The sequence below is a fragment of the Chiloscyllium plagiosum genome, unplaced genomic scaffold, assembly GCF_037043375.1.
Source record: "Chiloscyllium plagiosum isolate Xiang-an unplaced genomic scaffold, Cpla_swu_hap1 HiC_scaffold_39, whole genome shotgun sequence".
Taxonomy (NCBI): domain Eukaryota; kingdom Metazoa; phylum Chordata; class Chondrichthyes; order Orectolobiformes; family Hemiscylliidae; genus Chiloscyllium; species Chiloscyllium plagiosum.
This window is the reverse complement of record NW_028270177.1, coordinates 92,851,366-92,865,507: the sequence shown is the minus strand read 5'-3', so window position 1 is coordinate 92,865,507 and position 14,142 is coordinate 92,851,366. Positions and strand designations below refer to the sequence as shown.

General features: G+C 54.4%; 1 pseudogene; it reads right to left on the bottom strand.

Annotated features, from left to right (window-relative positions):
* Window positions 1-128: 128 nt before the first annotated feature.
* LOC148138816 (uncharacterized) overlaps window positions 129-14,142 on the bottom strand; it is a 56,916-nt pseudogene continuing 42,902 nt past the window's right edge.

Here is a 14,142-nt window from a genome sequence, read left to right as displayed (position 1 = left end):
GAGAGAGTGTGTAATTGGCCATTCCTTCTCAGGAAGATTTCATTGTCTCTCTCTCTGAGTTGAATCACATAATAATGTAATCCTCTCCCAAACTGGATCATATGAGGTCTCCTTGTATCATGTCCAAACTATGTCTCCATCACATTCCCGGTTCCATGTCGATGCATCATTGTTGCCATCTCGCACAGAGCCATACCCTGAGCAGAAAATGGTCTTGGTCAATTTGAAAATATGTTTATATGCCCCTGTGTCATTAAAAAATAAAATATTTAACGCATTTAGAATACCTGTCTTAAAATGAATGCATTTTTAAAAGAAATACAGAAATTGCGGGTAAAGCTCGGCAGGCCTGTCAGTACCCAGATGCCTTTTACATGCTGCAGTTGTACCAGCCTCCACCACTTCCTCTGGCAGCTCATTCCATACGCACACCACCCTCTGTGTGAAAAGGTGTCCTCTAGGCATCATCAAAACCTTTCCCCTCTCACTTTCAACCAATGCCCTCTAGTTTTGAACGCCCCTAACCTGGGGAAAACCCTGACTACTCAACCTATCCATGACCATTCTGATTTTATAAACCTCTGCTGCTGCAAGATGTGACTCCAATCAACACGAATAGCTATGCGAGGTCATTCCGGGCCTAAATTCTGAAATTCAATACTGACACTTCTTTCTCCATCAGGTCACAATTCTACAACCAGTTTAATCAGTTTGTTCAAATGTATCATGAGACACTTCTGTGGGATTTACACCGAGACCTTTGTGCTCGGAGGTAGGGACACTAGCATCACTGGGCAATACCTATAAAGCTGTAACATTATTCTCCTGTGTGTTTGCTCATCAGCCTGTTCTGACATGCTGGGACATACCTCTGCAACAGACAGGACTTGAATCCAGGCTGTCTAGTCCAGAGCTAGCAACACTACTACACAAGTTCAGGAATTAAAATCAAATCCAGAGTTCTGGTTCAGAGCCAGGGACACTACCCTCTACACTATCATACCCAGACTTGGGTCATATTTTAAGTGTCCGCTTTCAGCTCAGTGTGGATTTATTATAATCAGGTTACCATAACTGAACTACACAAAACACTTTGTATTGTTAAACAAATGCAAGATACTGTCTCTCAGTCACCCCTTCTCTGTCTATACCCCAAACCCCTTCCATGTGGTGATATTGAGTGCACGTGCTGTGCTATCGAAATTAGCTATGAACGTCTTCAATCGCTATTATCTGTAATCTACAATATTAAAGAAAGAAATCCTGCAGTCACAGTCTGCCCAATGAAGAGTCACGAATAGATTTTTATCACTGAACACTACAGACAACGAAAAAGCATAATTTCTGGTCCCAAAACACCGAGCACTATTACCCACCTCTAACGTGCGACTGCCCTCTTCCTAAACCAATGAAATGACACTAGGTCGCTGATTACTGTCCAGCCTCTCCTCCCCATTGACAGTGTCAGCAATCTGTCCCTCCTCCCCCAAAACACACAAGGCAACCCAAGCTCTGGGTGTTTATGAAAATCAAGGCCAGAGTGTGCAGGCATCCTGGAGACGGATGGGCGTTTTAAAATTTAAGGGGGAGGGTGAGGAGGCAGTAATATCACTCACTGGGCTGAGAGGTGGCTGATGGAGTTTAGTTTGAATTAATGCGAGGTATTGGATTTGGTAAATCAAACAAGAGTAGGACCTATACAATTAAAAGTAGAGCCTTTGGCAGTGCTGTAGTACAGAAACCTAGGCTGTCAGGTTTAATTCTTTAAAATTTGCATCAAATATATGTCTTCATCGGTCAGACCTTTGTGTATCAGAATTGGAACGTCATGTTGTAGTTGTACAGGAAGACTGGCTCATGTTACAGGATGCTATCAAAGTGTCTGCATTTCAGCATTCTGAAACCTGGGAACACATCCTTCCATGATACTGTCTCTCAGTCACCCCTTCTCTGTCTATACCCCAAACCCCTCCCATGTGATGATATTTAAACTGATTCCCCCGCCATCTCTCTCTGGCATGTGATGTTTACAGCTCTTAGAAACAAAATCAATAAAATTTAGACGAGACCACCAAAACTGGAAATAAGACAATTTATTACGAACTTGCAAGTAAAGGCTTCAATGAACAAATTAGACCTGAGGTTAGTGGACAGTTATACCCTTTGTGCTGAGTGAGGTCATCTCTCCAGACTCGCAATTACCCAATCTCTCTTACTATTTCGCCTCTACCCATCTATGCTCTACGTCCATTACTCCCTTTTTTCCAAGTTGGCAATTTTCTCCCTTTAACATGCTGTCATAAGGCTAAACGCTTATCTCGATGTTCCCCTTTGTAACTTCTTTCATTGTCCATAGATACATTCCATTCTTGTACATACATCTTAACAATGTATCTTTTTGGTATTTCGCTTATATTTCAGTAATCTTAACTTTTGGCTGAAACTGTTGTTTTAAACATTATGGCAAAAGGAATTATTTCCTTTAATAAATCTACATTAAAGTTAGTACTTAATTATGCGTAATTATGCAATGAAAAGAGGAGATGCTCTTCCCTAAATATCTGCAGAGTTAATAGTTCTCTTGCTGTACCCCTTTTCTGTATGCTTTTTCTATATCTGCAAAAACAACACTTTTCCCCATTGCAAACATACCCACAGCACCCCTTTATCATGGTACAATGGAGAGATGGAGCTGTAAATGGATGAGAGCTGCACATCCTTTCACTTCCAATATGGGCTGCAATTTTCTCCACGCTAAGCAAGGAGTGTTACAGATCAATGCACTGGGGTGGTGTACACAGTCCTACATGCTGGACGTGTAACTACTCAGGTTTACAGACCAATGCACTGGGGTGGTATACACAGCTCTACATGCGGGGAGGGTAACTGTTTCTGGTTAACAGACCAATGCACAGAGGTGGGGTACACAGTCCTACATGCTGGGAGGGTAACAGTTCCTGTTTTACAGACCAATGCACAGGGGTGGGGTACACTGTCCTACATGCTGGGAGGGTAACTGCTCCTGGTTTACAGATCAATGCACTGGGGTGGTGTACACAGACCTACATGCTGGGAGGGTAACTGCTCCTGGTTTACAGATCAATGCACTCGGGTGGTGTACACAGTTCGATATGCTGGGAGGGTAACTGCTCCTGGGTTACCGATCAATGTACTGGGATGGTGTACACAGTCCTACATGCGGGGAGGGTAACTGCTCCTGGTTTGCAGATCAATGCACTGGGGTGGGGTACACAGTCCTATATGCTGGGAGGGTAACAGCTCCTGGTTTGGAGATCAATGCACTGGGGTGGGGTACACAGTCCTACATGCTGGGAGGATAACTGCTCCTGGCTTACAGATTAATTCACGGGTGACCACTGGACAGGTCGCTGTGCTGGTCAGACTAACTGGTTGAGGTTTATAGATAATGCCATGATGTGGTCTGTGCAGCTACCCATGCTGGAGGGATATTTGTTTCAGATTCACACATTAGTGCACTGCTGTGGTCTGCACAGCTCCCAGTGCTGGACAGATATCTAGTCCGGGGTTACAGATCAATGCCCTGCTGTGGTATGTACAGCTCACTGCGCCAGACAGATATATAGTCTGGGTTTATAGATCAATGCACTGCTGTGGTCTGCGCAGTGTTCCACTCTGGACTGATTACTGGACTGTATTGACCAGGGCAATGGATGAATCTGGACAGATTGTTGGGTTGTAATGAGCAGTACACTGGCCTGGTCTGCACAGTGTTCCACGGTGAACAGATATCCCCTCTGGGGATATCTGGCTGGTTCTGTGAGGTGGATTGAGAATGTGGTGTATCTAACCATTTCAGCTGATCTGGCAATGCCTTTAGTTCCCATTCCTGTGATTGGACCCTCAGTCTCTCACCCCATTAATGTTACAGTGTTCCCCGGCACAGTACATCATGTTGGTGGGGTGGGTAGGGGGGAAAGTGATGGACAGGTCAAGGAATTCCCCGGAACGTGCTGTCCCCAACATTCTATAACTGACATTCCCCGGAACGTTCTGTCCCCGACATTCTATAACTGACATTCCCCGGAACGTTCTGTCCCTGACATTCTATAACTGACAGTCCCCGGAACGTTCTGTCCCCGACATTCTATAACTGACATTCCCCGGAACGTTCTGTCCCCGACATTCTATAACTGACATTCCTCGGAACGTGCTGTCCCCAACATTCTATAACTGACATTCCCCGGAACGTTCTGTCCCCAACATTCTATAACTGACATTCCCCGGAACGTTCTATCCCCGACATTCTATAACTGACATTCCCCGGAACGTTCTGTCCCTGACATTCTATAACTGACATTCCCCGGAACGTTCTATCCCCAACATTCTATAACTGCCATTCCCCGGAACGTTCTGTCCCCAACATTCTATAACTGACATTCCCCGGAACGTTCTGTCCGTGACATTGTTTGTGAATGGCCGGACGTCAGTGAATTGAACAAATGATAAGATCCCGAGGGAAGAGATCCCGTTCCAGGGAGAAGGAGACACTGTTCCGAAGGCCCCTCAGGCAGTTAAAGGGGTGAATATGTTTTCCCTGCGTTTACATTTCTCCACGACACAGGATCGACCACAATTTAGACCAAAATACAGAAATTCCCAAGCTCCGTTTGTCTTCAGGAAACTGGGAGAAAATCCTTCAGGACAGCAACGTTTCCACCCTCCGTATTAGGAACTGGGAAGGAGTGACCTGTGTCTGCTCTCGAGTGATCGAGTGTGTGAAAATGTTCTAGAAACCATCTGTCCTTATGGATGTGTCTCTGTGTGTTTGGGGAGGGAGGGTTTCTTGTGGTTTATGTCACATTTTTGTCAGTAATTCCAACCTTCCCATTTGTTATTCCAGCTCCAATTATTTTAATAAATCCCTGAATACAGGGACACATTTGAAAATCTCACTGGGTCCCCGATCAAGCGGGTCCCTTTGCCTCCAGGCTGATGGATAATGGGTTTGTTTTCCTTCCTCGCAGTTAACGTAGTGACCATCTACGTCCTGCTTTATAAAGATTGTGGATTGTCTCCATGTGTCAGACGTTACCTGGGGGCCATGGCAGCGGCGGATCTACTGGTCATTATCCTCGACCTGATACTGAGACTCATTCCCATTGTTTATCGGGAACAGTTTTATTTCCTGAGGGACTCCGTCCCCGTGTGTAATATCCACGCCGTCCTGTTTTATGCAGCCACTGACTGCTCTGCCTGGTTCACCGTCACTTTCACCTTTGATCGGTTTGTGGCCATTTGTTGCCAGAAGCTGAAAAGTTAATATTGCAGTGAGAAAACGGCGGCTGTGGTTCTGGGAGCAGTGACTGTGCTGAGCTGTTTAAAGAACATTTCCTGGTATTTCATGCTCTCGGCTCGGTATTGGCTGGAGAACGGCCCCTGGTTTTGTGATGTAACAGTCGCTGTTCGACTCTCCATTGTCTGGGTCACAATCGAGTTCCTCCACCACATTCCAACCCCGTGTGTCCCATTTCTCCGGATTCTGCTGCTCAATGTTCTCACCGTCAGACACATTTTAGTGACCAGTAGAGCCCACAGGAGACTCCGCGCTCACACCAATGGGGACGCTCAGTCTGACACAGAAATGAGAAACCGAAAAAAATCCATCATTTTACTGTTTGTGATCTCGGCCAATTTCATCCTGTTATGGTCAACGTTAATGCTATATTCTATATGGAGACGGATGTGGGATATTGTGTATTCCCCTGTGTATCTCGATGCCTTTGTGCAGGATTTGGGCTTCATGCTGCAGCTCCTCAGTTGTTGCACAAACACCGCGATTTATGCCGTGACCCAGACTAAGTTCAGGCAGCAGTTGAAGAATGTGCTGAAATATCCCTTCACCCAAATCCACCCCTCAATCAAATTCCCTCATTAATCAATCCATCCGGGATTTTTTCATTTCAGTTCAGTGTTTCAGCGATGGAGCAGCCTGTCTCTATTGAACAGACTGAGGGTAGAGCTGGTTTGTCCATCCTTATCCCATAGGGGGATTACAGGGAAACATTTCAATGTTTCTCACAACTCACGGGCCAGTGAGAAAAGGCACCATCCCACTTACTGTACCCATCACTTCCATTTGTAAACAATAAAAATGTTGATTAAAGCGTGCTGAGCAGCAGAGTGACCGATGTTGTTATGTGTCTTTGTGTTGGAGAAGCTGAGCTGGAGAGAGACAGACTCAGCCCCAAGTCCTGGTCCTCGGGGAAGGGGAGGGCACTGCGCCCTGCGTTCAGCAGCTGGGTTTAACTCCCTCTGTCCTCCCCACTCCAACCAGACCTCCCATTTCCTCCCCCCCACTCTTTCTCCTCATTTCTCTCCCTCTCTATCTGCACACTCTCTCTTTCATACCACCTCCCCTTTCACTCTCCCTCGTCCACCTCTCTCTCACACACACACCCAACCCTGGTTTCTCCACCTCCCTCCACTCATTCCTCTCCCCCTCCTTACACTCTCTCTATGTCCTGCAGTCTGTGTCCCTCCCGCAATTCCATCTCTACCCCATTTTCCCCCTCTTCCCACCTCCCACATCTCTCTATCATCTCACAACCACCCCTCCAACCACATGCAGCCACACTACCAACACCACACCGCCCCACCCCACACCCCCAAACACAGTCTCTGGATTTGACGGAGAGGGACGCGTCAGGGAGACAGAGTGTGTGTGAGAGAAAGAGAGGGTGGGGCAGGAGGGAGAGAGATTTAATCAGAGAGAAACAGAGAGAGGTGGGGAGAAAGAGAGACCGAGGTAGGGTGATCGAGAGTGAGAGAAGGTGGAGGGAGAGTGAAGGAGCAGGGAGAGGGAGAGAGAGAGAGAGAGAGAGAGAGAGAGAGAGAGATGGGGGGCAAGGGAAAGATAAGGTGAGGGAGCGAGAGAGAGAGAAATAGGGGAGGTCATAATGAGAGAGTGACCAGAGAGGTGGGTACAGCGAGTGGTGGACAGAGAGTAGGGGACACTGAGCGGGGGACAGAGAGCGGGGGGACAGAGTGGGGGGACAGAGAGAGGGGTACTGAGAGGGGGATCAGAGACGGGGACAGAGAGAGAGGGGACAGAGAGGGAGGACACAGAGAGGGGGGACAGAGAGAGAGGGCCGTGACAGAGAAATAGAGAGGGCAGTGATAGGGGTACAGAGAGAGTGGGGACAGAGAGGGGGACAGAGAGAGAGGGATAGAGGGAGAGCGGGGGCCGAGAGAGGGGGGACAGAGAGGGGGACAGAGAGAGAGTGGGCAGAGCGAGAGGTCGTAAAGAGAGAGCGGAACAGAGAGAGGGGGACAGAGAGACAGGTGGTATAGAGAGACGGGGGACAGAGAGATGGGCGATAGAGGAGTGACAGAGAGAGGGGGCAGAGGGGGTGGACAGAGAAGAGGGAGACAGAGAGTGCGGCAGAGAGAGGGGGCAGCTAGAGGGGAACAGAGAGAGGGGTTACAGAGAGAGGGTGTACAGATTGGCGTGACAGAGACGGGGCGTAGGGGGTACAGAGAGAGGGGGACGGAGAGGGGACCAGAGGGGGGGGGGAGGAGAGAGAGGGGGCACAGGGAGCGTGGGGGACAGAGATGGAGGACAGAGAGAGGGGGGACAGAGGGCGGGGTACAGAGAGAGCATGGCAGAGAAAGGGTGACAGAGAGAGGGATACAGAGAGACGGTAACAGAGAGGGGGGCAGACAGCGGGGGACAGGGAGACAGGGGACAGAGAGAGTGAGACAGAGAGTGGGGAACAGAGAGGGGGTGACAGAGGGTGGGGGGAGGGAGAGAGGGGACAGAGAGCGGGGACAGAGAGTGGGGGAAATAGAGAGGGGACAGAGAGAGGAGGACAGAGAGAGGGGTAGAGGGGGGACAGAGAGAGGGGCAGAAGGACGGGGACAGAGATGGGGACAGAGAGAGGAGGGAGATAGAGGGGGCTGACAGGTGGTGACAGATAGAGGACAACAGAGAGAGTGGAGACAGAGAGCGAGGGGGCAAGAGCGGGGGGACATAGAGCGAGGGGACAGAGAGAGGGGGACAGAGACCGGGGGACAGTGAGAGCGGGGACAGAGAGAAGGGATAGAGAGAGGAGGACAGAGAGAGGAGGACAGAGAGATTGAGGACAGAGCGGGGGGGGAGAGAGGGGGCAAGAGTGGGATGACAGAGAGAGAGGGGGGACAGAGAGAGGGGACAGAGAGAGGGGCAGACAGAGGGGGGCAGAGAGATGAGGACAGAGAGAGAAGGGAGAGAGAGGGGGACAGAGAAAGTGTGGAAAGAGCGAGGGCAACAGAGAGGGGGGCAGAGAGGTGGGGCAGACAGCGGGGGGAAAGAGCACGGGGGGACAGAGAGCGAGGGGACAGAGAGAGGGACAGAGAGCGGGGGGACAGAACGAGGGGAACAGTGAGCGGGGGGGGGGAGAGAGTGTGGGGACAGAGAGAGGGGGACAGAGAGAGGGGGACAGCGAGAGAGGGAAAAAGAAAGGGGTGAGAAAAAAGGGGTCAGAGAGTGGGGGGACAGAGTGGGGGGGCAGAAAGAGGGGACAGGCAGACGGGGGGGGGGGGCAGAAAGAGGGGACACAGAGAGATGCGGACAGAGAGAGAGGTGGGAGAGAGAGGGCGGGGAAAGAGAGAGGGGGCAGAGAGGGGAGCAGATAGCTGGGGGAAAGAGCGCGAGGGGACAGAGAGCGAGGGCACAGAGAGAGAGGGGCAGAGAGCGGGGGCAGAGAGGGGGGGACGGCGAGAGAGAGGTACAGAGAGAGGGGCGAGATAGAAGGGGTCAGAGAGTGGGGGACAGAGTGGGGGGATAGAGAGTGGGACAGAGAGCGGTGGACAGAGGGGGACAGACGGGAGACGGGGTGATAGAGAGAGGGGGACAGAGACATGGGGACAGAGAGTGGGACACAGAGAGGGGGTGACAGAGAGAGGGGGTACAGAGAGAGGGGTACAGAGAGTGGGGGGATAGAGAGGAGGGACGGAGAGGCGGGAGAAAGAGGGGGACAGAGAGACGGGGACAGAAAGGGTGACAGAGAGGTGAGCGGAGAGAGGGGGCAGAGAGAGCAGGGGACAGAGAGAGGGGGGACACGGAGAGGTGGACAGAGAGGGGGGCGCAGAGAAGGGGGGGACAGAGAGGGAGGGGGCAGAGACAGGGGTAGACAGAGAGAGGGGAGACAGAGAATGAAGCGGGACAGAGTGAGGGAGTGCAGAGATGGGAGACTGAGAGAGGGGGACAGAGAGAGGGGGTACAGAGAGTGGGGCAGAGAGAGTGGGGAACAGAGAGAGAAGGTGGAGAGAGAGGGGGACAGAGAGAGGGACAGAGGGGGGACAGACAGAGATGAGGGCAGAGAGAGGGGGGACAGAGAGAGGGGGAAAGAGACAGGAGACGGGGGGGCAGATAGAGTAGACAGAGAGGGTGACAGAGAGAGGGGGCACAGAGTGGGGGACAGACAGAGGGGGCAGAGAGAGGGGAACAGAGAGAGGAGGGACAGAGAGGGGGAGAGAGCGGGGAACAGAGAGGGAGGGAGAGAGAGAGGTAGAGACAGAGGGGGACAGGGAGGGGGTGACAGAGAGACGTGGAGAGAGAGAGAGGGGACACAGAGAGAGGGGAACTGAGAGAGGGGGCAGAGAGGGGGGTACGGAGAGCGGGGGACAGAGAGAGAGGGCAGACAGAGGGGTGAGATAGAAGGAGTCAGAGATTGGGGAACAGAGAGAGGTGGGCGGGGGCAGAGAGGGAGGGGGCAGAGAGAGGGGCGGGACAGAGAGTGGGGGTGACAGAGAGATGGGTGGACAGAGAGATGGGATGCAGGGAGGGTGGGACAGAGAGAGGGGAACAGAGAGAGGGGGACAGAGAGAGGGGGGCAGAGAGAGAGGGAGACAGAGAGAGAGTGGGAGAGAGAGAGGGAGGACAGAGAGGAGGACAGACAGGTTGGCAGAGAGAGAGGGGGAAAGAGAGAGTGGAACAGAGAGAGAGGGAGTACAGAGTGAGAGACGGGGAGAGAGAGGGGAGACGGAGAGGGCGGACATAGAGGGGGAACAGAGAGAGGGGGACAGAGGGGTGCGAGAGAGGGAGTGACAGAGAGGGAAGGGACAGAAAAGGGAGACAGAGTGGAGTGAGGACAGAAAGAGAGGGGACAGAGAGAGGCGGGTCAGAGAGGAGTGGACAGAGAGGGGGCCAGAGAGAGGGAGGACAGCGGGGATCATGACAGAGAGGCGGGGACAGAGAGGGGGAGAGAGAGGGAGCAGATAGAGTGGGGACAGCGAGTGGAGTGGTAGAGAGGGGGGACAGAGAGAGTGGGGACAGAGAGAGGGGGAACAAAGAGAGGGGACAGAGAGAGAGGTGTACAGAGAGGGAGGGACAGAGAGTGAGGGGTACAGAGAGAGGGGGGATCAGACAGCGGGGGGACAGGGAGACAGGCGACAGAGAGAGGGGGACAGAGAGTGGGGAACAGAGAGGGGGTGACAGAAAGAGGGGGACAGAGAGAGGGGGGACAGGGGGGCAGAGAGCAGGGGCAGAAGGACGGGGACAGAGATGGGGTCAGAGAGAGGAGGGAGATAGAGTGGGCACACAGGGAGTGACAGATAGAGGACAACAGAGAGAGGGTGGACAGAGAGCGAGGGGGCAAGAGCGGTGGGACAGAGAGCGAGAGGACACAGAGCGAGGGGACAGAGAGAGGGGGACAGAGAGAGTGGGGACAGAGAGAGGGGATAGAGAGAGGAGGACACAGAGAGGAGGACAGAGAGAGATGGGGACAAAGCGAGAGGGGAGAGAAAGGGGGCCAGAGGGGGGTGACAGAGAGAGAGAGGGGGGACAGAGAGAGGGGTGACAGACAGAGGGGGGCAGAGAGATGAAGACAGAGAGAGAAGGGAGAGAGGGGGGGACAGAGAGAGTGGGAAAAGAGAGAGGGCAACAGAGAGAGGTGGGCAGAGAGGGGGAACAGAGAGTGGGGGGAAAGAGCGCGGGGGACAGACAGCGAGGGGACAGAGAGAGGGGTACAAACAGAGGCGGAACAGGGGGGCAGAGAGACGTGGGCAGAGAGAGAGGGGAAAGAGAGATAAGGGGACAGAGAGAGGGGGATAGAAAGAGGGGGACAGAGGGGGTGGTGGAGATCGGGGGCAGATAGAGAGGGCAGACAGAGGGGTGAGATAGAAGGGTTCAGAGAGTGGGGAACAGAGAGGGGTGGACGAGGGGGGCAGAGAGAGGGGGCAGAGAAGGAGGGGGACAGAGAGGGAGGGGACAGAGAGAGAGAGGCGGGACAGAGAGTGGGGGATGACAGAGAGGGTGGGACGGAGAGAGCGGGGACAGAGAGAGAGGGACAGAGAGAGGGTGGACAGAGAGGGGTACAGAGAGGGGGTCAGAGAGAGAGGGGGAGTGAGAGAGTGTGGGAGAGAGACGGGGGACAGAGAGGAGGACAGAGAGGGAGGCAGAAAGAGAGGGCTGACAGAGAGAGTGGAACAGAGAGAGAGGGAGTACAGAGAGAGAGGGGAGAGACAGGGGGAGAGAGAGGGAATACAGAGAGGGAGAGGGGACAGAGAGGGAGGGACAGAGAGGGAGGGACAGAGAGAGGGGTACAGACAGAGGGTGGAGAGAGAGGCGGAGCAGAGAGATGTGGACAGAGAGGGGGGACAGAGAGAGAGGGGGCAGAGGGAGGGGGACAGAGAGGGGGGACAGAGAGAGGGAGACAGATAGATAGGGGGACAGACAGAGGGGTGAGATAGAAAGAATCAGAGAGTTGGGGGACAGAGTGGGGGACAGAGTAGTGGGACAGAGTAGGGGGACAGAGTGGCGGGACAGTGGGAGGGGACAGAGCGCGGGGGCAGAGGGAGGAAGACAGAGCGATGGGGACAGAGCGGAGGGGACAGAGGGAGAGAGGGGTTCAGAGAGGGGGGAAAGAGAGAGGGTAACAGACAGAGGGGGGCAGAGAGAGAAAGTGGGGACGGGGGCGGGACAGAGAGAGGAAGGACACAGAGAGGGGGCACAGAAAGGAGGGACAGATAGAGGGAGACAGAGAGCGGGGTACAGAGAGAGGGGGACCGAGGGGAAACAGAAAGAGAGGGGACAGAGAGCGGTGGGGCAGAGAAAGGGGGCAGAGAGAGGGAACAGAGAGAGGGAACAGAGAGAGGGGACAGAGAAAGGGGGACAGAGAGGGGACGACAGAGAGAGGGGAACAGAGACTGGGGGACAGAGAGTGGGGGACAGAGGGGGGGACAGAGAGGCGTGGTCGGAGAGGGGGAACAGACAGTGGGCGACAGAGAGAGGGGGACAGAGAGAGGGGAACAGAGAGAGGAGCATGGGGGAGACAGAGCGAGGGGGACAGAGCGAGTGGGACAGAGAGAGGAGGGAGGGGTTGTCAGAGAGGGGCGACAGAGAGAGGGCAACAGACAGTGGGGGTCACAGAGAGAGAGGGACAGAGGGGCGGGACAGAGAGAGGGAGGACAGACAGAGGATGCGACAGAGAGAGAGGGGACAGAGAGAGGGAGGTACAGAGAGGGGGGACAGAGAGGTGGGACAGAGAGAGGGGGACAGAGAGAGGGGGACAGAGAGAGGGGACATACAGGGGGTAAGGGGGTCACAGAGTGGGGGACAGAGTGGGGGATAGAGTGAGGGTGGACAGACGGGGGTGACAGAGTAAGAGGCAGAGAGAGTGGGACAGAGAGAGTGGGGTACAGAGACGGCAGACAGAGCGAGGGGGACAGAGAGAGAGGGGGACAGAGAGAGGGGGACAGAGGGAGGGGGGGACAGAGAGAGGGTGGGCAGAGAGAGGGGTACATAGAAGGGGTCAGCGAGTGGGGGACAGAGAGTGGGGACAGTGAGTGGGGAAAAGAGTGGAGGACAGAGTGGGAGGACAGAGAGAGGGAGACAGAGAGAGGGTGTACAGATGGGGGTGACAGAAATAGGGGTCAGAGGGAGGGGGCAGAGAGAGGGGGGGACAGAGAGAGAGGGGAACGAGAGAGGGGGACAGACAGAGAGAGGAGACAGAGAGAGGGGGACACAGAGAGGGGCACAGAAGTAGCGGGACAGGGAGAGGGAGGACAGAGAGAGAGGGGGACCGAGAGAGGCGGACAGAGGGGGACAGAGAGAGACGGGACAGACAGAGAGGTGAGATAGAAGGGGTCAGAGAGTGGGGGGACAGAGGGGGGGACAGAGAGGGAGGACGAGGGGAGAGAGATGGGGACAGAGAGTGGGGGACAGAGAGGGGTGAAAGAGAGTGGGGGGGCAGAGAGAGGGGTGGACAGAGAGAGGGGGCACAGAAGGAGTGGGGACAGAGAGGGAGAGGGCAGAGAGAGAGGCGGGACAGAGAGAGGGGTACAGAGAGAGAGGGATGAGAGAGAGCGGACAGAGAGTGGGACTGAGTGAGGGGGTACAAAGAGAGGGGGTAGAGAGAGAGGGGGAGAGAGAGGGGTACAGAGAGGGGGGACAGTGAGGGGAGGACAGTGAGGGGAGGACAGAGAGAAGGGGACAGAGAGTGGGGGACAGAGAGTGGGGGACAGAGTGGGGGACAAAGAGGGGTGGACAGAGAGGGGGAACAGAGAACGGGCGACAGAGAGAGGGGGGCAGAGAGCGGGGAAAAGAGAGAGGGGGACAGAGAGAAGGGGACAGAGAGAGGGGCATGGGGGAGACAGAGCGAGGGGGTCAGAGCGATTGGGACAGAGAGAGGAGGGAGGGGGGGTCAGAGTGGGGCGACAGAGAGAGGGCTACAGACAGTGGGGGTCAGAGATAGAGGGACAGAGGGGCGGGACAGAGAGAGGGAGGACAGACAGAGGATGTGACAGAGAGAGAGGGGACAGAGAGCGGGAGGTTCAGAGAGGGGGTACAGAGTGGTGGGACAGAGAGGGGGACAGAGAGTGGGTGACAGAGAGCGGGGGACAGAGAGAGGGTGACAGAGAGAGGGGGACAGAGAAAGGGGACATAAAAGGGGAAAGAGGGGTCAGAGAGTAGGGGACAGAGTGGGGGGACAGAGTGGGGGACAGAGAGAGTGGGACGGAGAGAGTGGGGTACAGAGAGGGCGGACAGAGAGAGGGGGACAGAGAGAGAGGGGGACAGAGAGAGGGGGACAGAGGGAGAGGGGGGACAGAGAGAGGCTGGGCAGAGAGTGGGGGACATAGAAGGGGTCAGCGAGTGGGGGACAGAGTGGGAGGACAGAGAGA